The sequence below is a fragment of the Epinephelus fuscoguttatus genome, linkage group LG13, assembly GCF_011397635.1.
Source record: "Epinephelus fuscoguttatus linkage group LG13, E.fuscoguttatus.final_Chr_v1".
NCBI classification, from domain to species: Eukaryota; Metazoa; Chordata; class Actinopteri; order Perciformes; family Serranidae; genus Epinephelus; species Epinephelus fuscoguttatus.
Window position 1 is genome coordinate 17209835 of NC_064764.1, and position 25402 is coordinate 17235236.

Genomic DNA, 25402 nt, shown 5'->3' on the forward strand with positions numbered 1-25402 from the left:
TTTTCTTTAACAGCTTGATAAAAGGAGATAATATGTATGAATGATGACAGGAGATTGTCATATTGGCGGTCATGTTGCATATTTACACCCGACAGTGAATGACTATTTGAGCAGGCATTGGAGCTGAAATGATGAGGTGCCCCTCTGTGTGGATGGAGAAAGGACGCATTGTTCGTCTCCAGGAGAATTGGGTCTGGGTTCTGATGAGTCTGTTCTGTCTCATCTCTGTTTGCAGCCAGGGTTACATGAGCAGTGTTGCGGAATTAAGTCTGACATGAAATCACAGCTGAGCAACAGATCTAAGAGCCAGATCTCTGTCATAGGTAAGAGACTTATTGATTGCTGCCGTGCCTATTATTGCTCCAATTACGCACTGTAATGCTTGTTTTGTTGACGGCTTGACAGGATAATGTCTGCATTGTGCTACATAAAGGCTCTACCTATTGCGGTCACTGCGGGAACTTGCCTTGCTGCGGTGGCAGTGCGCGGATAGTACGCCTATAAGACATTATAGACAGATTTAACATGAGGTCACTGTGGAAAAATCATTGAGAATATGCTCCTGTAGGAATGTAAACGTGATTTATAATCTGAGCAGCGCTGCCTAATGAGAGAGGAAGAGAAAGAGGGGTGCAAATTCAGGTGCTGAGTCATATTGGCTGGTCCCTCTCTGATTGATCACACAATTAAACCCCAATGTGTGCATGTTTGTTAAAGGCAACATAACCTAATGTTAAATAATCCCATTTTACTCGCTGTATTTGTGCTGTTGAGGTGATTTTATTTAATGGAATCAACTGTAGAAGCTGGTTCTGTTCAATCCTGATCTCTTTATTGAACCCCTGCTTCATCATGAGCCCAACATGGCAAATGCAGCTAAAGCAGGCTGGGCTGTTCCACCTCATGCTGAATGGATATTAAATGCTGATCCTAAACATGATAGATGTCTCGTTCACTACATGCAGGCTTCAGTTCAATCTCATTTACATGAAGGGGCTGACTATTGATTTCCCTTTGTCATGTCCACTTGACCACGGTGTGTGCACGCAAATTTGGATGCCTGATGCATTCAGGATGAGGCTGGGGTGCACTGAGTCATGAACGGCCAGGCAGGCAGGCAGCTTGGAGCTCCTCCTCGCCGAGGGGAGTGGGCTGATAGTCCTGGAATACTGGGCTGGTCGTCTATCGGTATCTATCATCCCTGCTAGATTTGCTTTTTGCCTGCTGTGATTGTCAGGAGCAGATTCAGCGGTATACTGATGTGATTCTTTGGATGTTATATGCTAAGGGCGGACAGAGGGAAGGCTATGAGCGAAAATTGGGAAATTCGTCACAGTTAGCACCTATAGATTGCTGTCTGTCTGTGTTGACACATGGAAATGTGTCTTTGGCTTATACATATTAAAGACGTCATTTTTGACACCCATTTTACAATTGAATTTAAATTTAAAACAATCTGTAGATTATTTGCGACCTCTGAAATGCTGTAACATTGGCATCTTGTGTTCGTACATGTATATGCACTCCAAAACGACTCCTTTTAGTGCTAAAAGGAGTCGTTTTGGAGTGCATATACATGTACGACTCCTTTTAGTGCTAAATTCCTCATATAGATTCTGTGGAACTCATTGGAAGTGACGAGGTAGGCAAGTTTACCGATGGTGTTTGTGTTTTGGTAAGGGCTTAGAGGGGAAGTGGACCTCAGAGATGGGACGTGCTGGCCAGGTTTTATAATGATATGCCTATTCTCTGCCTGAACGTACCAGAAACTCATCTCGAACTCCCTGTGACAATATAAAGTAGCAATTACAAGCTGATTTACAAAACTAATTCGATAGTGAGTGAATCTTCATCCATTCATTTATACATTTATTCATTCATTAGCTCAGGTGTAGAGATATCAGCTGAAAATGAAGATGTCAGGGTGATGCACGAGCCGTGTATAGCTGAGCTAATGAATCACTGCCGGTGTTGTGTGCGGTCGATACAGAAGGAGGCTGGATTGAAAGTCTATCAGTCAGATATCAGCGCGAGGAATTGGGAGATGAACCAGAGATCTTATGAGGGATGGCATTTTTCACGGTCTTTCTGAATGAACTCGACTTGTACAATAGTATTGTGGAAAGATACAGATGTATAGCGCGAGTTTCCTGTGAATAAATTAAGCATGAGGTGAGTGTGTAGCATAGCCTGAGGTTTTAGTTTAATTAGGAGTGCTGTCTGTGTCATAGTAAAGCACATTTCTCTTGGAAGTATGGATCTACACAGGAACACATGAAAAATATCATCATTTAGCAAAAAGGAAAAAGAAAATATTCACGACGAGCCTAAAGATAAAAGTCGGATTGAAAACACCAATAGAAGGGAAGACCTAATAGTGAGTGTTTAGCTTTTCTGCAATCTCAATACTGAAAATCTCCTTTGGGTTTTAACCAGCAGGAGTGAGGAAACCTGAAAGAAGAATAGGGTCAGAGGAACCCGGTAAGGGAAAAGAACAAAACATACAGGGCTTTAAAAACAGAACCTTGAAACCAATTGTTTATTTGACTGGTAACCAGTGAAGCGAGGCTACTGAGGGATTAATGGACTCTCTTCTTGGTGCCAGTCAGGAGCCTGGTGCAGTGTTTTAGACCACCTGCGGGGGAGACTGGCTGGCTCCCACAGAGTTACACAAAATCAAGAAAGACAGAGATTAAGGCAAAGAGTGTGACAGTTTCCAGATACTCACCTCAGAGAAAACACTGGGTTGAAAGGGTCTTATTATTGTAGCTTTTGGCATTCATACAGTGATGATAGCTTTGCATGCACAAACTGCATTTCTGAGATATGGGACACAAAAATATAGAAAGAGACAGTAAAGACTAAGAGAAGTCTGCTGGACACAGAGGACAGTTTGGGTACTAAATGTTACATTCACCTCTGTTTGCAGCTCCTGATAATATCGTTTGGATAATTAGGTTAAACCGGGGATTTGTTGTCTGACCACATGTGTTGCTTGCCCTAATAGACTCAATGTCTGTTGTACAGTAATGCCGTGCCACTGCAATCTTATCTCAGTAATTACATTTACAGCATGTCAGGTTTCCCACGGTGATGGAAAACCTGGGAGTGATGGAATTCCAGTCTCTTTTTCCAGGACCGGAAATTCATGGAATTGGTAAATCCATGACAGTTTTGGAAAAGCCATGGAATTTTTCTTCTGTGTAATGACATTGTTTCAGTAATCCTCCATGGATAACCTTCCATGTAATGTAACATAACAGCAAAATTATTGTATGTAGCTGATACATGATGTGTGGTATAGACCCTTTTAGGGCTGACGTCACAATGACATGAGTTTTTAGCTGGAGACAAAACACGACTCACCACAGGGCTGTAGAATACATAGCAGTCTTAAAATGTTATCTTGTTGTGTTATTGGGTGCCAGAATAGGAGTCATGACTCAAAACTTAAATTTGATGGCATGCCAGCCACCGCTGTCCATCAACAAAAACAAAGACATCTATGGTTAAATGTGATGACAAGAAAGGTTTGAATGGAGGCCATAATCACAAATGCTCAGTGCACACTCCATATCAGGTTACTGTTGTAGGGATGAATAATGTGATGTATATTAAGGGTTATATGTCCCCCTAATCAGAAATTGGGGAAGTATTAAGAGGAATATTGGATTTCTGTGTAACGCTAACTTTTTAGTGCATTAGCTAACGTTAGCTTCCATAGCAAAACAAGCTGTACATTCTGATAGTGTTAAGAATATATGAATGGTCCAGTTTGTGCCAGAGTGCAACGGCACTTGGAATGAGTATTCCTGTATGCACCACTTGTATCATCTTCCTCCATTGTCCAAAACAAGCCAAAGAACTTGCTAGCTAGCGCTGACTAACAGTCTGTCTGTGGAGAACTGTTTTGCCTCCAGCTAAGCCCTGCCCACCAAAAAACATCATACTGTTTACTAACAGTAATAGGGTCTATATCATAACATACATTTCTTTGTTATCTCTCTCCATGTGTACCAGCTATCTTAAATTATATTTGAATAGAGTTTAAATCTGATATGTTTAATAACACCGGGCAAGTGTGATTTAACATGTAAGGTCATAAATCCCAGAGTTTCCATACCTAAGCCCCACTACTAATTGTACAACATTTATGAAATGAAACAACTGATGTGGGCAGGCTAGGGTGTTCAATTGTCACTTGGAGCACCAATGGGTTCTTCAGTTTCGTTTTAACTGCTCTGAAAAAGGAGCGTGGTAGTTAGAAGGTGTGGAGCATTCCTTTTTTTTTTTTTTTGAGCAAATTAACCGATGGAGACCTTTCTCACTCTGAAGTCATCAAAATCAGGCGCGTGGGCAGTGAATTGCAACATCAGAAACCAACAAAAAAAGTTGCCATGATGCATGGCCAGTTGTCGTTATAGTTGAGCAATGTCTTGCGGTGTCAGAGGGAAACACGGCAGGACAAGGGCAAAAATTAAGGTGGCAAAGGTCCAAGTGGGGCGGGTGTAAGTGGTGGTGGATGGGTCCAACAAACACGGACTTTCACCCAAGAGAGCAGTGTTCTTGTCCCTTAAGAGTTATTTTTTCCTAAACCTAATCGTGTTTTTGTTGCCTAAACCCAACCATGTGTGTTTGTTGTTGAAGGGAAAAAAAGCATCAATTCACAGTGTTGTAAGCGACGTTGTGCATTTATTTTGAAAGAGGCTGTATGTAAACGTCAAACGTCAAAAGAGAACTTGTCACAGTGTCCCAGATTGTCAACACCCAATGCACCCATGGTACCTTGCATGTCGTATGTGGAAGTGGAAAGTCCATGACCAAAACGTCAATATGTGATGAAGTTGGAGTGCGAATTTCTTCTCCAACTGAACTGTCAGTTGTCATTTCCCCACTATGGGAGCTCCACTACTCCATGTTTGCGGACTGCCTTCAATAATATAATTAACGTTTTGGAGTAAAGTATCCTATACAGTTTTGTTTGTGTTATACACTGTAAATGGTCATGGAAAAGCTTTGAAATGTTGTCCATAAAACTGTGTAGGAACCTGGTTTGTGTCCAATGTTTAGAGTTGAATAGGTAAAATATGACCAGTAAAATACCACATTTCTTGTACAGAGATCTAAAGGAAACATTTGCCGAATCGATTATCTTCATCGTCTTCAGTACAGTCGGCTGTCAGAGCGAGCAGTCCAGGCAGTGGTGCCAGGTAGCACTGCAGCAGGCCAGTTCACACTCATGTGGTGCCACGTAGTGCAGGTCAGCTTTACATAAGCCCTGTGTGTCAGTGAGACAACCTAATCCTGATTCCTACAAAGATACTTAGTCAGCTGGGCACACACACACAAATACACAAACAGGCAGTCCTCGCTTGTCACATTTAATGATTGACGTAATGCTCCCTGTGTGTTTGTGTGTGTGTGAGACACAGACAATGTGGGAAAGGCTCTTTGTATGAAAGAAGAGAGACACTCGGTGGGAGCTTTGGCAGCGGTACCAACACACACTCAGCCCGGCATGTCTGCCAGCTAGCTGCCAATCTCTCGTCCTTTCTCTCTGCCTAAATGAAGTACTCAAGGTTTTTGGAAGATTAGCTCGTTGGTCAAGGTGCCTGTTAAGTAGTGAGAAGATGCTTTACGCTAACATTTAGATGTCAACTAGGGCTGCAGCTAACTGTTAGGAATTTCATTAGTGATTAATCTGCTAATAGTCTTCTTTAAGTAATAGATTAATTGTTCGTCTCAAAAATGTCTAGAACTAACACTTGATATTTTGGTTTGAAAAATGGCTCATTATTGTTTGTTTATCAAAACAGTTGCAGATTAATTTTCTGTTGACTGACTTATTGTGTCAGCTCAAGTATAAAATATGCTTTAAATCTATGCTTTATGGGCATTCTGATATTTATATGCAGTTTTCCATCACCCAAACGTCCTGTGGCAACACTGAAGCACATAGCTTAATGCCAATTTGTAACATATTGTACAGTATTCATATTATACAATGTATATTTACAGTATATTTTGCTTATATTGTACCAATCCCTTAAACAAAACTGTCAGTTTTACTGTAGCAACATATCACCTACAATTTCCTAATTTCTGGGCTTGACCAACAACACAGTCCTTCAAAATCTTAACCCTGTCTTATTTTATATAACCTGTATTCTCTTCACATATTTAAGTCGAATCATTTCAGATAGGCCATGCTTTGTGTCAAAACTAAACTTAAGTGTGGCAACCCTTTAGGGAAAATCCCCATCTTCATACAGGAGTACTTATTTTGAGATTGGATGAGAGAGGTGGAAAGTAGCAGATGTTCGGTACAGAAATAACTCACTAAGGGCTACCAAATGTGACTCCTGCATTTGTTCAAGGAGTTATGTTTTTAAAGATTATATAAGTATTGAAAATGCTCTGTTGACATTATTGAATGTCACAAACAAAATATTTTTCTGCAAGAGACAACTGTTGAAAGGAGATTATTGATTGCTTAGTCATCTAGTGAATGCAAACTGCCTTGAGTCAAACACTGAGATCCAGCATTACCTCACTTATCTTTGCACTAGAAGTTGACCTCCTCTCTTTTCAAGGGCTGGGAGAGTAAATAAAAAACAAGGTGGAATGCAGCGACCATAAACAACTAACATGTTGTTGATAAAGTGCTTGGCATTGTACATTAGCTGGCTGCTTATATTTAGTTTTATATTGGAGGGCAGAGGGCCAAGGATACCTACAAGCAGACAACCATAATACCTTAAAATCTCTGCCATTGCCGGCTGTTGCACACTTGCATTGTGGTGCAGTTGAGTATGTGCAGTAAGCTCACGTCTAGTCAAGTATACAGTATAATAGTCTTTATAAAACAGTGTGTAGGATCCATACTAGAAATAAACGTACGCACAAAAACCAAAAATGGTGTGCGGCAAAAAATATTCGGCAATTTCTACAATCAGGCTTCCACCTCACCATCTGCATCGTTTCCTGTCTCCAAAGTATTCGTAAGCATGAGTAAAAGTTTCTCCCATGAACTCTGTTTTTATAGACTCATTTTATGCATATGCAGTGTTCATAAATGAGACCCCTGGTATTGACACCTGTAGGTTTTATTTTCATATCAGGGTGAGATACAGAGGTGTGACTGTTAGCTGGTAGAGTCAGTGTCTTGCCTCAGGGCTCACCGGACAGATGTTTGCAGACTTAGTCAACTGTTCATAAGTTTGATTGTTCATAAAGGATTCGGACCTAATATCAGCAAAGATAAATGTATTTACTTGGTTGTGATAATGAAGGTCTGATAGGATGGTGTCAAGAAAAACATGACGTTAACATGTGTCTTGGGTGATCCGATCACGAGATCACAATTGGTGATCACGATCAGCTTTTTGGTCTGAAAGCAACCAAGATGTATTGAGGTTGAGATCCGATCATTCAGACCACATTCAGAGATGGTCTTGGTCTTCTTTTAACAGTGTGTACGCGACTGTATTCTGAACCACATTGAAGGACTGCCTACTCAACTGACGTCCTCTGTGAAAGCAGAAGTATGTACTCATTCACGCGCCAATGCTGCTGTTTCATAGTGCAACAACGGGCAACAACAAAAAATTGGAAAAGCCCATAGAGATATATTATGAGTGCATTAAACATCTTGGACAATTTGGTTTGCCTGGAATATGCCAAGGAATAGACCCAGACTGTACTGTTTTGATCCCGTCTTTTAATTTCACGCATTTGGTCTTTGCAGTCGGAAATGATGTGACAAGAGACGCGTTGTATGTCAGGTGTGAACAGACAGACATAGAGCTGTCCCCTTGTGATCAGATCACCCAAGAAACGCGTTAGTACCAGGTGTGAACAAGTCAAAGGCCATGCGCACCTTGTTTTTCTAGTATCTCCATTGAATAGACAACCTGTCAAATTTAATGTTTTACCCATGAGGCTCAGGTTTTAGCACCTTTACCATCATCACATGGCCATAAAATGAAAGGCTCACAGATTGTTCCATCATCAAAGAAAATAAGAAGCGGAAGTGGTAATCCTAGATCAGCGTTAAAATGCTGTTGGACTGAAGAACGCTGACCTCAGTTGTTGTGCTCTTGACAGTCCTGTCAGAGAGTGGCCCATCACACTGACAAGTCTAAGCTAAGTAATTTCCATTTTTGGCTGTGGTTCAAGAAAGGTATGGCTGACCTCACATAACCTGCAGTTAAACGATATCCACTTTGTCCACTGTCAGATTTCTACCTGCTCCACAGCACAGTGATTTGGCCTATTCTTAAGTGTCTCGTTGGGCTTCTGTTCTTCAACTCTGATTTTTTTATTTCCCCAGTTGGGACAGCCGGGGTCCAGCTAGCTGACCTTTGGTTTGTGGGAGGCTGAGATCAGTCACGTCAAACCCACAACAGTCCGTCCCAACACCCAGACTTATCTGTCTTCCTGACAGCTCTGAGTCCAGGATAAACCACTGCTGTTTGTAGCATACTGTACCTCCCTGAGTGAATGTGGGTAGTAACGAAGGTGTCTAAACTATAGGCTTGACCCAGAGCTACTCTAAGCGACTGAAAATGTAGTTCCAGATAAACTACTGTACACTCTCAAGGAATCTACCTCTTAAGTAGTTTGTTTTTCAGAGGTTGATGTCTTAAAGCTGTTGAAGTATATTTGTAATTCTACCAGATTTTCTGTTTTCCCAAAGATGCTTCCTTCCCATCAAATACAGTCAGTTTCCAGTTTAGTAGGCACTGCTAGCTAAATTAATGCTGTCTAATATCGTCATGCAACGCTCTGGCATAAGACGTGGCATGAAACGGGACAGGAGTAGCATGTATATCTTTTCTGTTTCATGACTAATTTCATGCAGCAAAGCCTGTTAAGGACATAGTGGTTTGCTTGTAAACCTGAAAATATTGCTTCTTGAGTTGAAACCAGGCTGAAAATGAATTAGGACCTATCTTACTGCAGTTACTTAAAGAAAATAATCATCAAAAAAAGCACTTGTCAGCAGCGAGGTAGCAGGCTGACAGAGATAACAGGGCAGCTGCTGTTGTTTCAGGTATTGGTGGACGCTCTCCTCCAAAGCACGAGAAAATCCTCGCAAAATTTTAGGCAGGGCTTGTTTGAGAGACGCATGCATCCCTGCTGGGTATCACGTCAAAAAAAGCAATAAATAAATAAATAAACAAAGAAAAGATGCAAGTAGAATTTTGAATGGGGAATTTATTTTTGGCAGCAGTCAGATGTCTGGGGTCTATAGGAAGTAACTATTTCTATAGAGCCTCATTCTCTGCACCCAACAGTACACGGCAGCGCAGATAAAGAGCTCACAGAAAAACGTGTGGGCTGAACCCAGAAAAACATAAGGGTGAGTCACAGCTCACCGAACTATTTAGTGTTGCTTCTCCTCTCCTCTTGGACAGTGTACGTGCATGTGTCTTGCATCTGTGTGATTGTTCAGAAGTGTGTGTGTGTGTGTGTGTGTGTGCAACAGTCTGTGTGTGGGAGTGTATGCTTGTGTGTGGGTATCATTTACAGTTTTATGTGGTTGTGTTAAAGGGAAAAAAAAATCACCCTCGGTGTCTTTCACTTTGATATGTGTGATGTTCAGTGCATCCCAGGCTTTATCTGGTGACATAATGCTGTAATTTAGTTTCTTTCAGCCTGCTTCAGCCAATGGAGTGTTTTCCTGAATTGTGCAGAATACCTTATAACAGGCTCCACAGAAGAGTGTGTGGGCATAGAAATACAGCTAAATGGCCTGTCAGTTGGAGAAACACTGTTACGGGAGGAACATCTCAGGAAATGAACTTGAAATATGTCAATGGTTTAACCACCAATGGGAAGCTGATTGAAATGTTAGAATCAATTAAGATTAACGGCCACTTTTTGATGGCTTGACAAAACCTTATCCTTAAAATTCATAAACCTGCTACAAGGGATGTAACAACACGTATTTGTACTGAACGGTTCGGTATGAAGCTTTTGGTTCGGTACGTGTTACAAATAGAACGAGTCTTTTGAATTAATCCTATTAAATATTGAAAGACACGCTGAGAGGCATGCTATGCTAAGCTAACTCAATGCAATGTACGCTGTTACCAGACCAGATATCCTCCAGTAACCTACAGGGCTGGCACTTGGAGCCGCTTTGGTTTTGCTTTGAATTATGAGGATGATGGTGAGAGTAGTGCATAAAAACACAACAGTATGTCACAACTGCTACACAGTAGGTTACATCAGTGGGAATGCTTCAAACATGCCAACTAATTAACGCCAATTTCACTCCAGCGTGTCAGTTGGTGGAACTAGACGAAAACGAGGGGCAACACAAGTTACGAGCTAACACCATTCTTACAGCATATAGGCAGCCATTCCCAAGTGATTCAAACAGGGAAAAAGAAATCAGCGCAATGATTGGTAACGTTACATTTACAGCTGCAGACATGAGACTCGATTCTGTAGTGGAAAACTTAGATTTGATGAACATGCTTCATGTAACTGGGCTGAATTACAATATTTCCTCATGAGCCTATTTCAGCAAGACTCTAATTCCTGCTCTGTACAAAAAAAAAAAAAAAAAGTTAGTTTTGCCATACTGAACTTTGACACCACCATGTCGTATGTCGTATGTGAATTTTGTGAACCCTTACACCCCTACCTGCTATCATACTGTATCTTAGCAAACTGATACAATATACAGTATTGGACAAACTCTTCATGGTATGCTATCCCTGAGTGTGTGAGCAGTGCAGAGAGTGGGACTCACCTGGCTCATTATCAGGGAGCCAAAACCCCTGAGATGATCCAACGACAGCCATCTTCCCACCCAGTGCCCATCAAATTCCCAACACCCACCACTTCCTTGTCCACAAGGGTTTCAGAATGAATAGATACCAGTCATATATCACAGATATCCCCAAGCAGGGCCTGAAATAATCTTTTGTCACTATCTGCCGCTTTCGATATCTATGCAGTAAATGAAGGAATAACATTTAAATTATTTCGACGTTATTTATTGCAATGTCATTCAATGTTCGTTGGGCAACATTTTGAATGTGAATTACGCCGTGGCTTTTGGGGGAGCCCTGTCATTCTGGGGTGGGAGGGTACTGTAGCAACTGAAGCAAGTTGTGGGAACTTTACTTGGGTTTTGAGGAGCTGCAGTTGTGTCTTTCTCCATCCACCAAAATGGCACATGGCTTGACGATTCTACATGCCACTGCCAACAATTTACCCACATCTGGCGTGTGACGGGTGCTAATTTCTGACCCTGTCCACAAGCGTTCTCTTCGTCTTCCTCTTGCATCTCTCCATCAGCAATTCCTGCACTGATGACAGGCCTCGTATTCTGATAGCAGAGCACAGCTGCCATCTGAGAGGTCCTGTCAATCAAGTTGCAATAATCTATGGCAGAGCTAAATAGAAAAGGGGCTCCCAGAGGTTCTTGATGGGCTTTCAGATGGTTCACTGCAGAATTACATGGAAACCTAGTAAACCCTGGCTCAAATGTGGCATCATGGACTTCACTTGTTGCCTTGTATGTTGTTTGTTATGTGTTGTCTGTCAGAATCCACCTATACAGTGGCATAATCTTACAAAACACTGTGTTACATTGTATGTAGTTATTCTTCTTCATATCTCTACCTTACAAGAGGAGCAGTCGGACATACTGTACATGTTGATACTGAACAACATGAGCCTACATATGTCGCTTTGTTTCACGGCCTCTGTCGGTATAATTGCATCTCACATCATATCATTGAAATGCTTTAATATTACCGCTCTGCCTTCCATCTTGCTCCTCTTAATGGCTTCTCTCGATGTGGCACAGAGGTTGATGGTGACGCCCCCTAAGGTCTCTCTGCTGAATGACAGCGCCACAGAGGAATGAAATCCTGTTTTTTCTTTCTCAGCTAAATTAGAAAGCAGGCAGAGAGCACTCAAGTGAATAGTACATTATGACCTTCTTTCCACCTGCATTAACACGCGTCCTGGATAATGGCATTGTATTCAGAAAAATGCTAAACCTCATCAATTTCAGGTATAAATGCACCTAAGATATGTTAAAAGTCCATTTATTCACGCCAGGGATAGTCAGAGAGGCATTTAGTCACATTAGCAGCAACGGGGGGTTAATGAAATGTCACTACGCTTCAGATTAACAAGAAATGTCAGGCTTCTTGTAGCTGTGAAACAAGCAAGATGAGGATTATAGTCTCCATTATAAGGCTAAATGTTACCTGGGAAAGTGATGTGTGCAGCAGTCTGCATTTTGATGAAAGGACAAAATCAAAATGTAATAGTTATACTAAGGATATTATTATTATTATTATTATTATTAATAAACAGTGAGGTTACATAATGTATAAATTGGACATATGCTGAGTCACCGTTTGGCCACAGTTTTCTGTCGCCTGGTGTACTGGCTTTCCCGGTTTCCCACCATATTTCCAGAAGTGTCACCAGACGCTTTGTAAAGTGTGTGATCTGTGGTTCTGAACTTGTTGAGAGATCTGTGGGAATTCAGCGCGTAAAAGCTTACAAGTTAGACACGAGAAAGGAACATGAATTATTCCCTCATTGTTTTTGAAGTGTTGCGTTTCATCTCTTCAGCAGTCGTCTTTGGGGAAGCGAGTCGTCCCTCTTTCAGTTATGTCATAAACACTCATGCCTACACGCGTGCAGACCCACACGCGGAGCAAAAGGAGACACACACACATTAACACAAGCATACCTATGTGCGAATACACAAATATTAGAACAGATGACTGGATGATGTAACTCTCTTTCATGATGGTTTCTAAGCTCTTCTGAACGGTGTGTGTCAACGTGTGTGTTACACAAGACTTTTCTCCTCTTGACAGTCCAATCCCATCAAATAACCTCAGTCTAACTGTCGGCAATTCCTACTTAGAGCAGCATCCACACTACACCACAGAGCTTCATTCTGAGATATCCACTGTGGCACTTTGAAAGATTACCACAGATCCATTATTGTGTGTGTGTGTGTGTGTGTGTGTGTGTGTGTGTGTGTGTGTGTGTGCTGCCTTCCTTGAAGCTACCTGTGTGTTGACTCCTCAGGGGGAGGGGAAGCAGCTTCCTTCTTTTAGGCTTTAATCTTTGACCATCTGCTCTGGCCAAACCCTATTTCCATCACGCTCTACCTCACACTATGTAGCTACTGCACCTCACTGTATGTATGCTGAACTACCCGTTCAATCAAACCATCTACGATAGCGAAAAGTCACACAAACCAACCACAGATAACATGTGGATGTTACAAAAGGGTTTGCTTGGCACACACACAAAAAATGGGTGTTAAAAAAGTTAATAGGCAATTACACCAATCACCACCTCCTTCACAATCTCCCTGACCAAAATGGCATTGAATAAAAGGAAAATTAAAGATGAAAGAAAATATTTTTGTCATTGACACAGATATGGAGTAAACAAACAGCCAGTTGTGGGAAGCTACTATGAGCAGCAACAGTGTTTCTGCATCGTAAAATGATGACATATAGATGGAGATCGAAAGAACACAAAGGCCATAAAGGGAAGTCACTGGTGTGTGTTTTTCCGAAAGTTGATGAGTGCACCAGTGGAGCTTCTGGCATTGCCCCGTAGCGCCCATCTCTTTCTCCACCATCTTCCGTGATAAAAACAAATTAAAGGCAGCTGGAGCTTATCCTCTACAGGCGTGTAACTGTCTCTTATGTTCGTTGTTTGTTACTGCGATAATGAAATCCGCAACAATACTAGAGCGGCATTTAACATCCAGATATGCAGTATGACAATTTCAAATGAAACACAAAGTAAAGGATAGTCATGCTTTGAATCAGGTGGTAAATTAAGTCTGATGAGAGCTACGAGATGTGTCTAAATTTCATTTTGCTCACGAAAAGGATGATACTCTTCCTAACAATCAGTATCACCTCATCTCCCTCTGCCTATAATCTAAATATGTATGGCAAAATAGAGAATTGGATTACAGTTAAACAAAGGAGGCTCAGGGACAGTCGCACAACAAAAACTAAAAAGGCTAGATCATGGAATTTTGTTAAGATAAAATATGTATATCCATCGTCTCCATCTGCCTATACTGACTTCCCCTTTCACCTGTCTTTACATAATACAATGAAAACCATAGAGGTTACCAGGAGTAAAGGCATACAAAAGAACCTGCACACTGAGCGGTGCACACAATACAATGGTTATTAGATTACTAGGATTAAGAGCTAGTTTATATATGATTAAGTGTGAGTGGGAACCTCCCTACTGGAGGAAATTACAGGATTACACCAGGGGAACAGAGGATGAGATTACTGTACTGGCAGATCACACAGACACACTCACACGTGCGCGCCTATTGCACAAATTATATGTCTTTGAGGGAATTTCATGATTGGAAAAAGGTTGGAAAGAGGTGAGAAAAAGGGGAAGAGGTTGTGTAAGATGTTGAAATTAAATATGCAAAGTCCTTTCTTGTGGTTTGGTCAAATTGTTGAGACTAAAAACTACTCTCAATTAAGTGTTTAATCTAAGGGCGCATTCACACCAGGAACTCAGGGGGACTCGGTTTGATTGGGCGGGGAATGCCGAAAATTTTCACCCCTTCATTTGATTCGGTTCACTTTCACACTGCACTTTTTAAAGCGGACAAAACCGCCTGGACAGTATTGCCCGAAACAACCACTGACCAGGATGAAAAAAAGCATGAGGAAGGCCAATGGATTGGCCAGGACCGAAAACAGAAATCCATCCCCTTCAGCCAGCTTGGCCACCACAAAACCAATGGAGCAGCACCGAATTTATGTCGTCTTGGGGTTTCTGTTTTTACTACTCCACCTCTGCCCCTGAGACCTTTTCCAACGTTTTCTTTTTTTACCTCTACTTCTCCCGTTTCGTTCTGTTGGCTTTGTTTTTTTTCCACTCAAAATACACTGTGCTCTTTGTCACTTCCTCTCTTTGGTTTACTTCCTCTCATTTCCTACTGTAAGCGAACCGCACCAGGGTTCACTTGCAAGTGAACCGAGACCCCCAGTTTTCAAGCGGACCAGGGTTCGCTTGTTTGGTCCACACCAGAGTTCGAATGAGCATTCACACCACTCCAAGTGAACCAACCTATCCATGGAAATGGACCAGGGTTTGTTTAAAGTGGACCAAATAGTGCCAGTGTGAATGCGTCCTAAATGACATTCTGATATATTGCGCAAAACTGTGACCTCACCTGCCACCGTCATATTCAGCTGGCCCATAATTAAGCTAGCTAGTAGCTACCCAGCTTGACACACCCCCAGCTGTTTACATTTGGTCTGATGAGATCAGACTTACACACTCTGAATGGTCCTGATTGATACTAGCAGTCAAACCAACACCTTTACAACTGCTGCGAAAATCAAAAATCAAGCCTTGTTTCTTTCTCCCAGTGGGAGCCATTTAGGCAAACTCTCCTCATACCTTGCACACAAACACACACACAGTAAAGATTGCTTCTCTTATACAGTGTCCAGTCCATGTGCCTCTTGTCAGCAGGCACGCCTACTGATTTGATTTACTCATTGCAACCTAAATGCAAATCCAAAACTAGATCAACATGATGATCTCACCGTTCCCCTGTATGTTTCATATATGCCAAGTCTGTGTTTGCGCAGCCATTCCTTTAAGAGCTTTTGCTTCTGTGGCAACCTGGCACTTCTAATCCAATGGTGATGTGGAGATAATATGTTTTGCTCACTATGGGGTGGTTAAAATGTATTTCACATGCACACAGAGAGAATAAAAGAATACCCGTGATGACTGATAAGCTGACAAATATTTATTGAGTCTCTTTTATTAACAATAGAGACAGTCAGAGAAGTTGTTTTTCATGCATCTACTGGAAAAACAAGATGCATACATGGTGCCAAATCAGTAAACAGCAGTGATTATCTGAGCCCTGCAAGGCTGTCCCACTGTGGCTCTTTTTAATGGGGTAGAGGTGGAAGGGTTACACTTTGTGTCCACTTTATCTATGATTTGGAATGTGGCCATAAAACGATGAGCATACATTGGCTCTTTTGGATCAAATGCCATAATTTCTGACCATTTTCATTTATGCTGCTACCATCTGGCCATCCCTTAAGTGTCCAAGAAGCTTGAAATGAACAGGTGTTATATGACTCCGTAACATATCTCAGTGTTAGGGATTGTTTATTTGATTGATGAAACAATTGAACAGCGAGACAAAGAGTGAGACAGATGCCTCAGCAACACAGCTGAGTCATCAACTGACTGATGAGTGTCAGTTGTTTTATGAGTCCCTTACAAAAGAGTCCATTCTCATGTTGAGCAAAACATGAAAACTTGCGTTTGTACACAAAGCGTTTAACAGTATGTTATGTAAGAAATATATACTATGATACTGTAATACCATTTGTAGTGTATTGTTTGCTTTTCAACATTAAAAAAAAAGGAAAAAGGCAAATACTGTTAAGCATACCTAAAATATACTAGACCCCTTTGAAAAGACTGGGGATCTTGCAGGGTTGCTTTTTGCAAGACTACAACCAGATTCCATTTTAAATTGTTTTCCATCCTGCCTCATGTGGAAATGCTATATATATAAATATTAAACTACATTAAAAAATTGACATTAATTTCTTATGTGTCTACAAAATCACATAAGTCTAGGAATACATGACAAAAGGCGTCATATGTGAATCGTGTTTTTGTCAGTTCAGCATCAATATAATCTATAACGATGTACTGGAATTGAGTTAAAACTTCACATTTGGGATTTTGTCACCTTAATTTGTGGCCAGCATGCCTTGGTTAGCTGTGTTGTTTTAAAGGAAGGAGATCATAGGAATGAGAGGTGAACCGTTTCAAAAATGAAGATTTCTCACTGGGTGGATCAGATATGTGACAAGTTGAACACTGACTCTTGTTCACTCCACAACTCCACCAGTTTCTCCTCCTTTTCCACAGTACAAGAGAACTGAGACTTGGTAACGTTCTTGCGCTTCCCCAGAGTTCCCTTCATGTTTACTGTCTACCTGGTTTGCTTCCTGTTTCATTGGTTGTTGACAGTGATCACATCATTGAACGTCACTCTTTGCATCAGCAAAGACTAAAAACTTTCGATAATATTAAACATGTTTAGTTTCGGTCTGACTTAGTCTGATTTCAAGGTACAGCATGTAGGATTTAGAGAAATATATATGTAGAAACTTAATATAATATGAAAAAGTATGTTTTCTTTAGTGTATAATCACCTGAAAATTTTTGTGTTTTTGTTACCTTTGAATGAGCTGTTTTTATGTGCCTAGGGTACAGGTCCTTGATTATGGAGATCACCATATTGCACCGCCATGTTTCTACAGTAGTCAAGAGCGGACAAACCAAACACTGGCTTTAGATGGGGCCATTCATGTTTTTGTCATTTACCCATGTGGATAATTTGGCATCCTCCTGAACAAAGAACACTGAAGGAATTCTAACAGGTAGAAGTTTCATCTAATTGCAGTCTGCAATCCTCACCACTAGATGCCACTAAATCCCCCGAAACCTTACACACTGAACCTTTAAGACAGTTCAGACTGAGGGCCGAATTCACAAAAGGATTGCGTGGCTTTTGCGGCCGCTAAACCGGTAAAAATGGAGCAAACAGATACCGTCTAATTCACAAAGCACGCGCAGAGGGTGAAATGCTTCACTAACTGCGCTGCCAAGCAGATTGCTTCTCGGTGCTCCGGTGTTATTTGCACGTATTTAAATGAGGTAATATGCATATATTTGGCGCAAAAATTGCCCCTTTCTATGCAAATGAGCCTCATTGATAAACGACGTCTAATTCACTAACACCAGCGCTAATAGCCACATGCAGTTTGAGTGAAGTAAATAACGTCTTTAGAAAGCTGGTGCAAACTGGGCGCTCCTCTGTGGAAGCCTCTTGCCCAGACTTTCCAGTGATCGTGGCAGCAGTGATTGTCTGTTAAATCAGTCTGTAAGTAATATTTTGACATTATTATTATAATCATTATTACTTTAATGGCATCTGAAGATACTGATGCGTTGATCAGGTGACAGTCTGCGGTCGTTCTCAAAACGCACTTCTGTCACACACTTCAAAAGCAACTTTCAATAATTTATTTTACGAAACGGGGGAAACAAACGTGAACAAAAACGGTTCCATAATTCATATTAAATTCAAAAGATAACGAAAAAACAGCTACAAGTGAGAGGGAATAGTGATAAAGTGGTCAAATTTGGTCAAATCCACAGCCTCAACCCATCTGACACTGTTAGACTGACTCACCAGTGAAAAAAATAACTTTGCCATGGGGCTATTTGCAATCAGGGGCAAATCAGGGGCAAACTGTACTTAGCTGCCAAACTTTGTGGGCGTGTTTGCGCTGGTATATCATTAGCGCAATATCCTTTGTGAATAGGACGTTAAGATGGAGCAAACTGCGGGTGCAAGTGAAGTGCAATTCAAGGTGCTATCAGCGGCCGCAGTTCATTCTTTGTGAATTCAGGCCCTAAGTGTTTTGGCCACCTCACTCAAATTGATCAAGATCACAGGAGCATGGTGTGTATCAGACAAAATAGCACCCGCAGAAAGAATGTAATTTAATACGCTGGTATCATTTTCAAAGTGCAGTGTCTTTCACAGTGTTTATCACACAAGTTGACATTGTGATGATGATAAAAGAAGGAGTTAAACCCTTTTGTAAAGCCCTAAACTGACCTACAGTAGCAAAGAACCCTGCACTGGTGTGTCATAATGAATTCAGCATTTATTTACCTGATTATTGTCACTGGTCTTTGAGAGTCTAATTGGTTGCTCTGCTACCTCCTCCTGCTTTCCCTTCATTTGATCATTTCTCCTTTCACCTCAGCCCCATCCCACCCAGTCCCTCCCCCTTGTTTTTTTTTTGTAATGATTAATGCAGCACGAGTCAAGGAAAATTAAAACCAAGGTCAAGTTATTGTATTCACCTGATGTGGGTTGTGTTTGTGCTAATTGGGTCGTATTTCATGGTGCAGGGGTAAAGGTGCCGCACCATTTGTTGAGGTTACGCTCCACTGTCTTTGAAGGGTGCTTATTGATTTTTTGAAGTTCCATACGAATTTGTTGGGTCACAGACTGTGCTTGGCCCTAAAGGCTTCCCACCATGTTATATTACCTCATAGGCTCCACCAGTATCCCCGCTAAAGATGTGCTCACTCTCAGTGTGAAGACTCTAAAAACACAATCCATTAGCTTGCTAACGTCACACTTTCTAACTATGTACAGGGTGTTTCAAGGCTCAAAGTGAGTTGGGGTTGGTACCATCTTGATCATGTTCCCACACATGCATGTGTACCATGCCTTTAACTGGAGGAAGCAACATATTGTAGTGTAGTGATGGTGTTTTTAATGTGAATTATTGGATATTAAATGTTCATCTACAAGTTTCTGTGATGGCCCCCAGTAGGGCTGGCTGATCTATTACAATTATTAATTGATTTTAGTGACAAAATATTTTTTTTCAATGCACTTTCACACTTAAATGAACAGTTCTACTTTCATTTTGAAATAAGGGTAAATTCGCCTGAATTCAGTGCATCTCCTAAAAGCAAAATCAAATACAATTGTACCCCACATATAGGTACATTTTGCTAGGTCTTTGTGGCATAGATTCAACAAGGTGCTGAAAACATTCCTCAGATACTTTGGCCCATATTGACATGATAGCATCACACGGTTGCTGCAGATTTTTCAGCTGTGCATCCATTATACGAGTCTACTGTTCCACCACTAAAGGTGCTCTAGGTGACTGTGGAGGCCATTGGAGTACAGTGAACTCATTGTCATGTTCATGAAACCAGTTTGAGATGATTTGAGCTTTGTGACATGGTGCGTTATCCTGCTGGAAGTGATACATCAAGTGTGCTGTTGTTTGTAATGTATGTAATGTTTTTTTCAGGGGGTCAGACAAGTTAGTTTTGTTGCTTTACGGCACAGACACAAGTCTTGTGCACTCTAAATACTATACAGATGATGATCCATTATGAGGGACTAGCTCTTCGCCTTCTGCTCCAGACATTCGTTTATTGTTGTTTAGCTTGTCCCCTTTTTGTTGTATACTACTTTTCCCTTTTGAGCTCCATCTACAACATTAAATAAAGCTTTTCACAGGCTGCCACTGCAGGGTGCATGTACAGCGGCATGACAGCTGCCCAAAAGTGAAGCCGAAACATCTGGATCGCACCCTGGTGGCTGGCTCTTAGTTTGGGAAGCGCTTAATTTGAAATGAGGTGTAGTTTTGAGTTAATATCGCAGTCAATCATGTTCTTTCAATTGTGGGAAGCAGAAATTGTGATATCGATTAATATTCGATTAATTGTACAGCCCTAGTGCCTAAAGAGAAGCTGGATTGTTTGCTAATGTATTCCAGGACTCCTCACTCCCCATACCCTCTTGTCACCAGCAGCCATAAAAAAAAAAGAAAAAAAAGAAAATTGCATTTCTTCCCTGTGATATGAACCTTCACTTAGGCTGAATCAGCTAATGCTGTTATCAGTTGCCATGGAGACTGACTGAGTTAGGATGTTGCTGTGGAAACTGAGCGGCTGCTCATCACCACCCACAGCAACCCTCCCCACTCCCTCAAGCCAACCAGCACCTCACAAACACACATTTAAATGCACACAGACACACATTAAACCCCAGCAGATATGTTTTTATGATATATCAGCTGTAAGTGCGTTAGATACTGTGTATGTTTTCATTTAAACCTCACAGACAGACGGAGACGGGGTATGTATTTCTATACAAACGAGCTGCTTTGGCAATATTGTTCATGTAACAGTGGGGCCTTAATTGAATTGAGACATGGAGGATGATTCATTGGTCAGTGTGACTGGATGTATTGTTCCTTTCATCCTAAATGTCATAAAGCACAAAGCAGCAGCATGGGGCCTGTGCATTTAGATGGATAGTCATGACAGTGTAGTCTTACTTACATGATGGAGACTGTCCATATATGCCATTGGCTACAAATTTCAGATGCAGTCCTTCTCCCCTTCCACAATCTACCTGGTACCATTCTCAAGAGCACCGTTGCTGCATCCTGGGCTTAGCACCACCCAGGACAATTTTAATTGGTTTAAAGAGATACAAACTACCCTTGGTGTAGAATTATGATGGGTTCAGCCAGACCTTTCTCCAGCACTGGCTAAGCAAAGTGTGGAGATAGGCCTAGCTATGGGAGACTATGCCAGTAAGCCATCATACGCAATACCAGGACCCTGAAACTGAAGCAGCTAAATGGAATCCAGCCACCATTCATTTCATTTTTTACACCTGTGCTTTTCATACCGTGGTGTGTCAAAATGTCTGCTATGAAAATGGCCTTTGTGGAAGGGGACAGGACGTGTTTGCTTTCACTCACGAACTGATTTTGCCACGTTTACTTCACGCAATCTAATCTAAGTGAATCGAGCTAAACTTTTACATGCGAGCCAATTTGCTTTGTTATTTGACTGCATGGGAAATTAATGCAAATAGCTGAGTAGTAGGGATGCTAGTCTGCTACAGTAAGTGCATGGCCAGTGATAGGGGTTAAAGACAGTAAATTGCTGTATAATAGAATAGAGGTTGTATAATCTATGGGGCTGTACCCAAATATTCGGATATTCGAATATTCATTTCTATAGGTAGGTATTCGTTATGAAAATTTGGTATTTGATATTTGGGTTTTTTATTTACTTATTTATTATTATTATTATTATTATTAATTTTTTTAACATATTTTTTTGGTACTAAATGTAGTCTTTTTGTTGTTGGTAAATGTAGGGTATCGATAAAAATCAAAACTTTTAAATTGCATTGTTAAAAATGTGAAAATATAGTATCCTACCAACTGAGCTTGTAAACACAGCACGCTTGAGCGCATCTGTCTGAGGCTGTGGATCAATGCCAAGTTTTACCACTTTATCACTATTCCCTCTAACTTGTAGCTGTTTTTTCGTTATCTTTTTAATTTAATATGAATTATGGAACCGTTTTTGTCAACGTTCAGTGCACGGCACTGCTGATTAACCATTTTATTGCAGCACAGAGTGTCTGCCAGCAACCATTTACTTGCAGAGGCTTCCTACAACTTGTTTCAACGGTTCCGATTTAATCAGAAGACAAATTAAACAGGATGACTAGCCAATGTGAAAATCAAAAGAAAGCATAGAATAATGTACTGAAGCAGACTGTTGTGCCATCATATTTTTTTGTGGTTTGAGAGCAAAGATCCGGTCACCGCTATGCAAAACTCCGCAATACAATTAGGTCAGAAAAACTCCCGGAGGAGTGCTTCGCAAGGAGTCTTTGAAAGGAGCCGAGCCTGGCGTAAAACCGGAGAGAGCAGGCAGCACGGCCACAGCACCCCCCCAGGTGAGGGTTGGTGTTTGTTGGACCCACCCATCACCCCTACTCCTACCCTATTCATATTCTTGCCACCTTAACTTTCGTTTTTGTCCTGCCACGTTTCCTCCATGCCAACATTAAAGGATGGCTTTTTTCATCAGTGAGACCGATATCACAGAAATGTTGATATCAGTAAATTCGTGATGTCATTCCAAGGTTGAAGTGGAAATAAACATGTTTTTTGTTTTGACTTAATCATTATGAAGTAAATGTTGACTGAACAATGTAATGGCTGTAGAATAATGACACCATCTATGTTTCACTATGCATTTCTGTCTGTCACAGAATCTCCTGGGAAAATGAAGGCTTGATTTATGGAAAGCAACCCAAACTGGAAGAGGATAGCGTTTTTGTTTTTCCTAGTAACAATCTGCTATCCCCAGTTACAAAAGAGTAAGTTCATAGCAGTTACTATCCCCAGTAGCGTAAATGGTAAAGGGTGAAACTGTGAAAACTCTACCTGGCAAAAGAAGAACAGCCCAGTGGTTAGGCTCAGAGGAAAACTGAAAGTGACTGGGTTGTCTGTCTTGACAGTGGTGGCAACAATAATACCACTAAGAAAGTTGCAAAGTTTTTCTGTTTACACTTTAACATGAAGACGTTGTAGAAAAACCTGACCCACACACTGGAGCAGGGCTTCCTGCCTGCAGTTGTTTATTAATTCAACAGTAGCTGTGTTGCTTGCTGTGGCTCACTGTTTCACTGCTCCCCTGACAGTTATAGAGTGATAGTAATACACACACACACACACACACACACACACACACACACACACACACACACACACTGCCCAAGAGGTCCATAGAGCGGGCTTTGCAGTGAGTCCCTTATGGTATTTAACGTAGGATACACTAAGCACGATATTGGACCACATTCAAGTGTGTCAGCACAGTTTCCTCAATAATGTTTCAGTGCTAATATTATCTTTACTACAATATATGTAGGCCAAAGGTTAGAAATGAAATTAAAGCTGTGATTATCACACAGGACATGTTTCCAGTTGTAGGAGGCTCATTATTTAAAGTGTTTTGCATCGTCCTTATGCAAGCCTCACTCTCTGTTTGCTTTTGTCTGCCTAACATTATATGTTATGTGGTTATGTTATGTTAAAATTCACATTGCCAGGCCCTACTGAAGCATCTGATAAGATATTCCTCCTCTCTCTCTTCGCTCCGTAGTTGGATGGCAATCTTTTTGCCAGGAAATTACTAAAAATGTGTCATAGCATGCTGTGTTCTCACTCCATTTGCCACTCATTCCTAAAACGGAGTCCTTGTCGCAACATGATAAAGAGAGACCAAATTAGTGAAGGCATCTGCTGTTGCGTAATGTACTTAAATGTAGTGTACTTTTGTAGAATAGGACGGAAAAAGCCATAAGTAAGGTCACCCGCTGCTAAACACAGACAAGGTCTTCTACAGTACATCTTTGTGTGTACTGTACACCTTCATTTACCAAGAAAAAAAGGCCCGATGTGCAGTGTTTAAGAGTGTGGTAGTCCCCAAAACTTTCTGTGTAGAGCTGTGAATGCATTGAAGTCATTCCCAGGGACTCTTTATATTGTAGACATGTAAAAAAAAAATGTATTTAGACAGTTGTAGAATCATTGTTGGGCAAACTGTTTTCTTTTCTGACAAGGATATTACAAATATAGTACAACTGGTAAACTGCACAGTCATACTAAAGGATGCCTGTGTACTTCAAATCAAAGCGCAGCAAGCTCTTTAAAACTCGTGTGACTCAAGATATGAGTTAAAAAAAAGAAATAAAAAATTGAACAATGATCTGAGGATTGTTCTTGCCACAGATTTTACAGTGACGGTAAAGGCTGCAACCACCTACACTCGAACAACATAGAGCGATCACAAGCATAAGCTGTCCATATGTGTCTGCTAGCAGTGTTTGTGCATGTGTGTGTGTGCTTGGACTGTACCATAGGTATGTGTGCACTGGCGTGTTTGTGCGAGATCACAGACTACCGAGTGTTCGTTAGCTTGCTGGTAGTATAATTGAGTGGTGCTGTTTATATTGCAGCCCACGCTAACTCATAAAGAAGCTGTGAAAACGCTTGCTCTGTTGTAAAGAGCACCACCATCTGAAGCTGAACAACGTCTGACGCTGACAGGGCGAGCTTTTTATTTGATGATACATATGGTGGCTTCTTTTTCGGCATGGCCGCTGAGAGATGCTGCTGAAACAAGAGACGGAAAGAGCGGGGATGGAACAGAATGAGGGAGAGACAGTGGGTGTGGGTGATGGGGGCCAAAAATCTAATTTAAGCAAGGTCATTTATTCTTTAATGTGTGTGAGCCCTCCTTATTGCTTTTACTCTTTTCCTCCTCTGTTTTTTAAACACAGCGAAGAAATTAGATGCATTGAACAGGAAAAGAGCAGGGAGAGCAAATTTACTTCCATAATTTGGAGTAAAAAAGGTTGCGTTCAGAGTTTCTCTCTCTTTCTCTCCTTTTAATCCCCCAGTTGAGTTTTTTTCTCTGTTTCCATTTACAAATGGAAATTAGGGGTTATTTTGGTCGACTGTAGAGGAAACACTTGTCTGAAAGAGCCACAGTGCTTCAGTGAATGCTTTATCCCTCTAAAATATCTAAAATATATGCATTCTCACAGCATGCATTGTAGTACCTTGAATTTTGATCCAGTACCTAGAGGTACCTTTTTTCGGTACTTTACTCTCTCTGGTACAACAAAAATGTAATTTCAGTTGTAGAAGATAAATCCAAACTTCTCGAGTTCAAGACTGTAATTTATGTAGAACATTTTACACAAAATAAAATCCCTCCCTACCTCCCTCTCCCCTCCCAAACGTGTCCCTTCAATCAATTATTGATTTGTCAGATGGAATTACACAATTACAACTCCAATGAAATGTGATCCAATCAGCTCCTTTAACTTGCAATTTAGTCCTTTTCTCCATCTTCTTACATTGATGGCTGCTACTTT

At 41.0% G+C, this 25402-nt stretch overlaps 1 protein-coding gene across 9 annotated transcripts in view; it reads left to right on the forward strand.

Annotated features, from left to right (window-relative positions):
- The window catches only part of map2 (microtubule-associated protein 2), a 134680-nt gene that overhangs the window by 106 nt on the left and 109172 nt on the right, over positions 1-25402 (forward strand). For 8 of the 9 annotated variants that reach the window (XM_049593794.1, XM_049593796.1, XM_049593797.1 and 5 more), the window contains exon 2: positions 236-323. The exons of the other annotated variant lie outside the window; for it this stretch is intronic. The gene's annotated coding sequence lies outside the window, so the exon portion shown is untranslated. The remainder of the gene's footprint in view (positions 1-235; positions 324-25402) is intronic. 9 annotated transcript variants of the gene reach the window in all.